The sequence below is a fragment of the Ranitomeya imitator genome, chromosome 10, assembly GCF_032444005.1.
Source record: "Ranitomeya imitator isolate aRanImi1 chromosome 10, aRanImi1.pri, whole genome shotgun sequence".
Classification (NCBI taxonomy): Eukaryota; Metazoa; Chordata; class Amphibia; order Anura; family Dendrobatidae; genus Ranitomeya; species Ranitomeya imitator.
Genome location: NC_091291.1, coordinates 20,594,222 through 20,604,189, shown reverse-complemented (window position 1 = coordinate 20,604,189; position 9,968 = coordinate 20,594,222). Strand labels below are relative to the sequence as shown.

The 9,968-nt window shown below is 39.0% G+C and overlaps 1 pseudogene; it reads right to left on the bottom strand.

Annotated features, from left to right (window-relative positions):
• Positions 1–8,808, bottom strand: LOC138650996 (formyl peptide receptor 2-like; annotated as a pseudogene).
• Between the last annotated feature and the right edge of the window lie 1,160 nt (positions 8,809–9,968).

The following is a 9,968-nucleotide window of genomic DNA, read 5'->3' as shown; positions in this document are numbered from 1 at the left end:
TTTTACAGAACCAAACACATGAACAGTAATATTCAGTAATCTATTAAAAAAGATAAAACATAAAATAAATCACAAATTGAAAACTGATTTTAACATTTTGGATAGATCCATAAATAGATTTGCTACATCAAACAAACTCACATCACACAGAATGTCTAATACAAAAAGAAATAACTTATCTAAGACTTCAACGCTTAAAAAAACTCCAATCATTTCATATTTTGTAGTGATGAAACCATAATAGAATACCTTAATGAGAATGAGATAACTCTGTTAAACCTGTCCACTAAAAATAAGATGATGGTTATGGCACTGTCCACTAAAGATATTGTTTTAGATACTGACTCTGCTGTGTCTGTCACAGTCTACACAGCTAAGCTAAAAAAAGTAAATTCGGTAAGCCAAATGGTATGTTCCAAAAATTGAAATTTGCGCCTCATTGCTCAATGGACAAATAAATATTTAAATACTTTTATATTTATATATTTTATATGCTTTCCATACAAAACGGATTTAAGGGAAATGTCAGCTTATGATTCATCTCTTTAAAAACTGGAAAACGCCTTGAAGATGTTTTTACATACATAAAAAGAATATATTTTAAATGTCTGTACTGCAAATATGCTTAAAATCTGCTCCTTCTTTGCTTAGGTCATTAGGTTGTTCAATGTGTTCAGTTAAGGTTCGTTCAAGTCTGTAGGGAATGGACCTGAAGAAATCGTGTTGAAAATCCTATCCCATAAAAACATAAATGATTGGATTGATGCAACTGTTAAGGCAAGCCAGGTTGGTAATGAAAATATTTACTGCATAGAATTGAACGCTATTTCCATCACATATTGGTGTCAGTGGCCACATATAATATGGAAACCAGCAGATAAAGAAACACAATATAACAGCGGTGATGATCCTGGAAGATCTCTGAGATCTCTGGGATCTCTTACTTTTTCTAAGTTTTAAAAAAATGGTGACATAACTGGTGAAAATAATGAGAAAAGGGATCCCAAACATTATAAGTAACGTTATCAGTTGAATGGTCTGTTTTATCTCAACAGAATGTAAATCAATATCATAGAATAGACACCGTTCATGGATATCGAAAAGATAAAATTCATGTAAAAAATATACTAAACCAGTTAAGAGCACACTCAAAACCCAAAGAATTGCCACAATATTTCTTACTAATTTATAGGTCCTTTGAACTTTTGCCCAAAATGGCCACATGGCCGATACCCAACGGTCAATACTCATCGCGGTTAATAGAAGAACACTGGCGCTCATGTTTAAATTAAAAAGTACAATGCTCAACGTGCAAAAAATACCTGGTAAATATAAGAAAAAGTAAGCCCAGTCTACAATTCTCAGAGGCAGAGACGCACAGCACAGGAAGTCCGCGATGGCCAGATGGAGGAACCACACGGCACTGATTGTCTTCTTCATCCTGAAACCGGCAATCCAGATGACTAATCCATTACCGATAATCCCGAGAATAAAAATGATGCTGCATAGACTAATTGATGCCTTCTGTAAAATTTCATCACACCTCATGCAGTAAGTTGTGTTAATTGTTTCATTGTGTTCATAAGGCGACCTTACAAAAACAGTAGGGAAGACGTTAGCCTCATGAAGAATGTATAGCTTTATAACTATCTTATTCGTAGAGGTATACATGTAAATTTGGAAAAATACCAAAGTGCAAATGTGAGGTTGTATTGTACTGTTAGATCACTTCTGCACGTTTTTCCATTCCATAACAGAAGGTCTAAATCTTCATTGTCCCCCTACTTTGAATTTTTTTAACCATATAAACGCTTTGGCCAGGTAAATTTCTTATGTCTTTAAAATTTCAATGAAACAGTTGCACCCTTTAAAGGTAAGTTCAAACAAGTCAGATATAATAAAAATTTTCAGAGTGAATTCCGCATCACAATTCATATAAAGTTTGATAACTGTCCACTTCAGATGCATGAAGTTTCTATAACGTTATTCACAGGTATGAAAAATTAAGATCAGCACATTTCTGCAGATACTGATGGGTAAATTAAGGAAATTTGTTTTTGGGCTATTCCCCATAATATGGAGAAATTTTGGATCCAATTTATATGACCTTTGGGAATATTAGAGATGAGCGAACCACCAAGGTTCGGTTCATTGAACGTCCCGATGTTCGCCGAACAGTTCTACGAATGTAGAACAATGATAGGCAAAACCAAACGTATACACAAAAGCTTAAGGGTTGAAGAAAAGTTTCCCAAACAGCTAAAATTAGGGGCAGACACCATGAAAAGTGGCATCAATTGACCCACAGTAGAAATTTTCTAATGGCACAGCAGCAGTCAGCCAGCCATAATCCATGCATGAGGTATCAGGGTCTGAGTCAGCATTTACATCTTTGAATTGAAGTTTCAATTAAGACCCGACGGTTAAGGGAGCGGTGTAAACCTTCTTTGCTGAGATTCCTGATACCTCATACAACAGCACTACTTTTTTTTCCATATGTATCCACCAGGGAAAAAAGGCAGCATTTCTGTGGTCAACAGATTGGAGATGGTGGAGTTCAAGCTCTTAGCTTTGGCATGTGTAGGAGGAAACATTATTTTTTGTGACTACAACTGTGGGACTGAGGGCTGGCTGCTGTGCTGAAAGAGTGTGGAGTAGGATGAACAGGAAAAACTGTCGGACCGTGAATGAGGTGCAGATGTTATGGTGGATTGAGAAAGATGTGTTGTGCTTGGTGATTTGGATTTGCAAATGGGGCCTCCTGGCTGAACCCTAATATTAGGACTAACAATTCTGAAAAGCAAATGGAGCCTCCTGATTTCTGAATGGAACACAGTTATATCTCAAATGATTTGGAAAAGCAAATATGGTCTCCTGGCTGAACCTCTATATTAGGACTAAGGATTTGACTAACAAATGGAGCCTCACACAGTTTTAGTACAAACTATTTGGATTAGCACATGGGGTCTCCTGACTCCACCACACTTTTATCCCAAACGATCTTGATTAGCAAATTGAGCTTCCTGACTGCAAACCGTTTTAGCACAAATAATTTGGATTATCAAATGGGGCCTCCTGACTGCAACACGGCTCTAAGTCACTGGGAGTGAGGCTCCAGATGCAGAGGGATTCCAGGAACATAATCACAGCAGACACAGTTCAGACAGGTTCAGGTACAGGACAGGTACAGGATCAAGGATTCGGGCCTGGATATACCGCCTCCAGGACAGGACAAAACAGGAATCAAGGCAAGGACTTTGGTACCAAAACATAGACAGGAGAGGTCCAGGAACATAAACACACACAGCAAAATTCAGGAGCTTTGTGAGTGTAGCTGAGGCCCCACCCATAGGGCAGGGGAGCTTTATATATGAGCTGCCCCTCAATACCTGATAAAAGCAGGGGAGGTGTGGCCACGCACGCCCTAAGCACACACAGACACCATTAAAGCACACAAAGTGCAGGATCTGAGGTTCAGGGCACCTGCCTGAGACTGCATGCACTGAGCCACGTGGAAAGTCATGCACCAGCTGCAAATGACCTCACAACCCGCGGACAGCTTCACAGCAGCAACCAGGGACCGCACATGAGGAAGGTATGCAGCAGGGCAAATACCTAAATACCCATGTACGACTGCGCAGCAGAGCGGGGAACTGAAAAGGCTCCATTAAGGTAACAGCCAACAGTATCCTAGCTCAAATTAGGGAGAAAAGAGTAAAGGGTTAAAGCAAACATATGCATTGTCATGCCAAAAACCAGAAACAGACAGAATGGCATGACACGAGAGTTGTCCATGTTAATAAACATCCATGATTTTGTGATACTCTGTCACTAAATGTGTATACGTGTAGTTTTGATTTAAATTGCGGCCTATCAAAGGTTTTCCTCTAAAGTTGCACTAATATTACACTGAGCTTGTTTCATGAGAATTCAACGTTCTAAACCTGGTATATTTTTCAGGTTACAAGACGCACCTTTTTCCCCAAAAAATTATGTTACACCTAACCCCGGAGAGTGAGAGTGGTCTTGCACCATACACTTGTATTAAGTTGAGGTCATGCCCCGTCTAGTGATGCGACCGTCTAGTAAGCATGGCAGACTGGATGGCGCAGCCTTGCTCCATTCAAGTGTATGGAACCGAGGTTGTGCCACCGGGAGTATGTATACTTCATACATACCCTCCGGTCCGGTCATGAAACCGATGAATTCCTGCAGCAAGCGTGCGCTGGGTGGATTCATAAGTCTACGATCACTCAGAATGAGTGTAGACTTATCTGTTTTGACCGGACAACCCCATTAGTGCATTTACAAAGTCTCTCTATGGCTTGTTCACATTTGTATTGTGGATATAAATGCAAAGGGCAACAAAGTGCCTAATCCAATGTAGGATGCACACCACTTCCACTTTGCAGTGAGGTCTAATGGGTTTTCGAGAATTTCCCCAATTTTGCCAGAAAAAAAAGAGAAGAGTTTTATTCAGTCTTATGAACTTTCCCAAATCTAGGATGAAGGCTTGGATGCTGATGTGAATGTAGCCTATCCTGACATTCATTTGGAAAGCAAAGAATGATAAATATTAACATACAGGTAGTTGTAATCCAGAATTGTTTCCGTTGCATTCAGGTTGAATTCTTTACTATCCATTCTAATCTTTTACCTAAAAGAAAATCCAAAATATTAATAACAAAAAAAGCTAAGTATAAAAATTAATAAAGAGCTATTCTGCATTTTTTGCCAAAAAGAAAAACAAAAATATTAACAGCTTAAAAAAAGAAGGTTAATATGTTGATAAGTTATTATGACTGTGCAGTAAAAGGTGGTGTATTTTTTTAACTTTATGCACCAAACTTTAAAGTTATCAGCAATTCATAGCATTTTTAAGTTGTATTGTTCTCAACACATTCCACTATGTAATGAATAAAGATTTACAACTGGAATATTTCACTCAGTGGTATCTAGGATGTGGGATTTTAGTGTTCCCTTTATTTTTTTTGGAGCAGTGTATATACAGGGTGGACCATTTATATGACTACACCTAAATAAAATGGGAATGGTTGGTGATATCATCTTCCTGTTTGTGGCACATTAGTATATGGGAGGGGGAAAACCTTTCAAGATGGGTGGTGACCATACTGCATATCTCGTATCTTCACAGCATAGACAATTGCCTTCAGATGACCCCAGCATCTGAAACAACGGATACCGGAAGCCTGTGCTAGCATTTCTTCTGTGGTGTTGCTATCAGTGTGTCAAGAGTGTGAGAAGAGGGTTGCATTGACAATCCAACACAATGGGCAGCTCTTTGAACACATTTTATAAGTGGTCATAAACTTCTAAATAACTCATGAAAGAATAAAGTTAAATTAAAACCAAGCTCACCATTGTTTTTCTTGGGAAATTTTCAATAAGTTTGATGTGTAACATGACCCTCTTCTCATTTGAAAAAATAAAGTTGGATCCAAAATGGCCAACTTCAAAATGGCCGCCATGGTTACCACCCATCTTGAAAAGATTTACCCCTCCCATATACTAATGTGCCAAAAACAGGAAGTTGATTTGACCATTCACCAACCATTTCCATTTTATTTAGGTGTATCTATATAAATGGGCCACCCTGTATGTACACCATTCAAAAAAATAAAGGAAACACTAAAATCCCACATCCTAGATACCACTAAATGAAATATTCAAGTTGTAAATCTTTATTCATTACATAGTGGAATGTGTTGAGAACAATAAAACCTAAAAATGATCAACGTAAATCACAACTAATATCCCACGGAGGTCTGGAGTTGGAATGATGCTCAAAATCAAAGTGGAAAATGAAGTTACAGGCTGATCCAAATTCAGTGGAAATGCCTCAAGATAAGGAAGTGATGCTCAGTAGTGTGTGTGGCCTCCACGTGCCTGTATGATCTCCCTACAATGCCTGGGCATGCTCCTGATGCGGTGGTGGATGGTCTCCTGAGGGATCTCCTCCCAGACCTGGACTAATGCATCAGTCAACTCCTGGACAGTCTGTGGTGCAACGTGACATTGCTGGATGGTGCGAGACATGATGTCCGAGATGTGTTCAATCGGATTCAGGTCTGGGGAATGGGCGAGCCAGTCTATAGCTTCAATACCTTCATCTTGCAGGAACTGCTGACACACTCCAGCCACATGAGGTCTGGCATTGTCCTGCATTAGGAGGAACCCAGGGCCAACCACACCAGAATATGGTCTCACAAGGGGTTTGAGGATCTCATCTCGGTAGCTAATAGCAGTCAGGCTACCTCTGGCAAGCACATGGAGGGCTGTGCAGCCCTCCAAAGAAATGCCACCCCACACCATTACTGACCCACTGCCAAACCAGTCATGCTGAAGGATGTTGCAGGCAGCAGATCGCTCTTCATGGCATCTCCAGATGTCGCGTCTGTCACATGAGCTCAGTGTGAACCTGCCTTCATCTGTGAAGAGCACAGGGTGCCAGTGGTGACTTTGCCAATCCTGGGGTTCTGTGGCAAATGCCCACTAGACTGCACGGTTTTGGGCTGTGAGCACAACCCCCTGCTGTGGACGTCGGGCACTCTGACCATCCTCATGAAGTCGATTTCTAACCGTTTTTACAGACACATGCACATTTGTGGCCTGCTGGAGGTCATTTTGCAGGGCTCTGGCAGTGCTCCTCCTGTTCCTCCTTGCACAAAGGCTGAAGTAGTGGTCCTGCTGCTGGGTTGTTTCCCTCCTATGGCCCCCTCCATGTCTCCTGGTGTACTGGCCTGTCTCCTGGTAGCACCTCCAGCCTCTGGACACTACGCTGACAGACACAGCAAACCTACTTGTCACAGCTCACATTGATGTGCCATCCTGGATGAGCTGCACTACCTGAGCCACTTGTGTGAGTTATAGAGTTCATCTCATGCTACCACGAGTGTGAAAGCACAATTAACATTCAAAAGTAACCAAACATCAGCCAGAAAGCATTAGTACTGAGATGTGGTCTGTGGTCCCCATCTGCAGAACCACTCCTTTATTGGGGGTGTCTTCATAATTGCCAATAATTTTCACCTGTTGTCTATTCCATTTGCACAACAGCATGTGAAATTGATTGTCAAACAGTGTTGCTTCCTAAGAGGACAGTTTGATTTCTTATAAGTTTGATTTACTTGGAGTTAGATTCTGTTGTTTAAGTGCTCCCTTTATTTTTTTGAGCAGTGTATATGTTTTGTACACACACACACATATATATATATATATATATATATATATATATATATATATATATATATATATATATATATATATATGTAAAATTAAAACCTTATTTAGTTTCTGGGTAACCATTGAAATGATTTTAACTTGGGTTCAAAAGTTGATATAGAAGTGTGTGACTCAATAGGAAGAAAAAATAAAAAGTAATAATCCAATAGAAGAATTAAACAAAACAAATAAAATAAATTTTTACATACAAATTCAGAAAACAGCAGCTGGAGATTAGAAACAACTTTCTATATTGAGGTCAGAGGGTTTTCTAGATCTCATTTAATAGACAATGTACTAGAAAAATGATAAGGAGCTGCCCTCACCTGGTGATAAAAGGAGAAGCTTTTTCTGGCTCACAAGACACTTACAATATTTTGCTGTTTTGTAGAGAAGTGCTACTAGAAAACAAATACACGTGGATTCAAGTTATGATGGCCAAAAAAGTATGAGACCATTGTAATCTAACTAAAAACTTTAAATATTTTTTAATTATTTAAAAGTAAATGAAAATCATACCATAAAACGACTTCCACTTTTTTGAAGAGTAAACTATTCGCACTTTCACTGTTTTCCTTCCTCTTCAGCCGTCGCAGTGAAGCAGAGTCTGATTATAATCTGAGTGTTCCGTTATAATGTTCTCATGGGGATGTGTTCTCCTGTATTCTTATCAATTTAAGTCATACTCACCAGTTGATTGAATATAAGATCTGGGTGTAGAAGATCTTGGGTGGACTCCAAAGTGTCTTTCTTCACCACCACATGAGTGACATGCTTTGAACATGCTCACCCCATTCATCTCTAAGACCAATAGCCCTGGCATCGGACAATGTTTAGCACAGTATGTCTGGTGCCCTGAATTTGAAGTACACCAATATAACAACTTAGAAAACAGTATGCAAAATATCCTGGCAGTACAACATATTGTTTTATGATTTACAGTCTTTTTTCAAGGTTTGCTCTTGGGTATGACTGGTTCTCCAGATTGTCATGGTGTTGAAAGCCTTGCAAAAAGTGATCTCTGGAAGAAAGTGTACAGATTCTCATCATGACACGCTCATCAAGAGAATTCACATTCCCAAATTCAGAAACAGGCTTAACAAGTGGAGAGGAGGTGTTACATTGCAAATTAGTAAAGCATATATCTCTACAGAGATCCAAGCTCCAGAGAATGGTAGCTCTGTGGAAACTGTTTGGGTAGGAATGCAAGAAGATAAGAACAGAAATGACTCTATTATAGGGGTTTACTATAGGCCACCTGGACAGACTGAAGATATGGATGTCTTTGTTCTAAAAAAAAATGACATAGGGATCATGGGAGATTGTCATTACCCAGATATTTGTTGGGAATCTCTTTCAGGCAAAAGTAATGAGTCCATAAAATTGTTATCTTCTCTGGCTGACTAGGAAACATAAAAAAATCCTCAAAGATTTACGGGAGTTTAAACATAATTTAGAAAACAATTTTTCACCAAGGGAGGTCTCAAAGGACAATAGTGACATATCATCATCTGATATCAAAACGTCAGGAACTAAGAGATCTGATTCTAAAAGGAGTTGGAGATCTAGAGAAAGAGGTAAAGGTAGAAGACAAGGGGGATGATAGTCAAAGCACAATGGGAAGCACCCCAGAAATTCCTAATATAGGACCAATCCACAAAATGGTCAAAACAGTACCCACACATCATGAGTGGGATGCAACCTGAGAAAAACATGATGATGATCTAACCAGATTATAAATCTGAGTTCACATAAACTTGGATTGAATGAATTGAGGATCCTGCTAAAAGACCTGAATTCGGTGCCAACAGTGAACTATAACTCTTTTGTGGATAAAGGATATAAATCTCTTTTTGTCATAAATTGAAGTGCTATAAATTCTTCAAAAAATCACAAAATCGAGCAATCCATAAAATTAGGATTGGTGATGAAGATTTGGAAGAGGTTTAGACCATTGTGGACTTAATGGATGACAACATCAGAGATTAGGGGAATGGTCCATTTACGGACTTAAAAAAGAAGAGCACCAAAATGCCTCCAGTAGGAGAACTGAGCAGAATTGACATAATTCTTAAAGTGGTAGAGGAAGATTTTAGAAAAAGTCAATAAAAAAACATAAACTGGACTCAAACCTTACTTCCCATGAAATAGAAGCATTGACGAGTTTGGAGAAAAATTAAAATCTGATTATAACACCACCAGATACAGAAGACAAGTTGATGATTCTTGGACATCTGAAATACTTACACTTTACTGTAGGGATCCCTGCTTATAGATATACCTCAGCCAGTACTACACTATTGCCCCATAAATTGGAATTTACACTTTGTTGTGGGTTATTCTATAATTGTGTAAGAATCCATTCTGATCAACATGAATGTCCATAACTCGTCTGCCCTTTACACCGAAAGTCCAAGCTATCGGTTTGGCCATAATTGTTCCCCTAACATGGGTTTTGTCCCTTTAATTAAAGGTATAAACTTACTGTACAATTACACATGTTACCACTTGCCTTTGTTGAAAGTCTATAACCATACAGAATTTAACCAAAACGACACTGCGGTTGTTATCCTCCGGCAATGTCACGGCCAAACGATCATTTCACACGGTCACGTTTCTACATTTATCCTGTGTTCAAAGGCAGAAACATCTTATCTGATTTGTAATGAGGCTGTAGTGAAAAATTATCAAATCGAATAATCTACAATAACTGCCAAAAGTTTTAT